Source organism: Triticum aestivum, chromosome 2A (assembly GCF_018294505.1).
Source record: "Triticum aestivum cultivar Chinese Spring chromosome 2A, IWGSC CS RefSeq v2.1, whole genome shotgun sequence".
NCBI lineage: Eukaryota > Viridiplantae > Streptophyta > Magnoliopsida > Poales > Poaceae > Triticum > Triticum aestivum.
The window spans coordinates 37,599,336-37,600,229 of NC_057797.1; positions in this window are offsets into that span (position 1 = coordinate 37,599,336).

Below are 894 nucleotides of genomic sequence, written 5' to 3' on the forward strand. Positions count from 1 at the left end.
AAATAAATAATGCAAAAAACAAAACAAAAAAACTGGAAAAAAATATTTTTATAGTAAAGTTAATCACAAACTTGTGATTCACACAAATTTCAAAGAATTCAAATTTTAACTATTCAAATTTGAAAATTAATGGCACTAACAGAAAGTTTATAATTTTTCTGACCTAAAAGCAAAAAGAATTAAAAAATAAAGCAAAAAACAAAAGGAAATAAATAATGCAAAAAACAAAACAAAAAACTAGAAAAAAAATAAAAAAAATTGCCACCTATTGGGCCACCACGGCCTGAATACGACTAGAAACCCAACATGGGCCAGGATTCCGGCCCGCAGAAGGCCTAATAGGCCCACAGGCAAAGCAATGTCAGATTAGGCCTATAGGCCTGCAGTTCAGAGGAGTTCGAGAGGGAGGAGGCAGCAGAGCTTATAAACAGGTGTTGGGCGCTGTCAACTAGCAAGGTGGGACTAAACTTTTGGGCGCGGGGCAGCACAAAGCCATTGGTCCCGGTTGGTGGCACCAACCGGGACTAAAGGTGGCATTGGTCACGGTTCGTGGCACCAACCGTGACCAATGCCCCCCTTTAGTCCTAGTTGGTGCCACCAACCGGGACCAAAGGCCTCTTTTCAGGCGGCCTTTGGTACCGGTTGGTGGCACCAACCGGGACTAAAGGGGGGCATTGGTCCCGGGTTGAGCCACAAACCGGGACCAATACCTTTCCTATATAACCAAACACTTGGGAAATTTCCCCCACCCGCCATTCTTCTCTCCAAACGCCACCAGGCTGCTGCGCTGCTCCTCGACGCCGGATGCCCCGACGTCGCCGTCGCCTCCCCAAGCCGCCCGAGGTCGCCGTCGCCGCCCGCTCGCTGTCGCCCGTGCCCTCGCACGACGCCGTC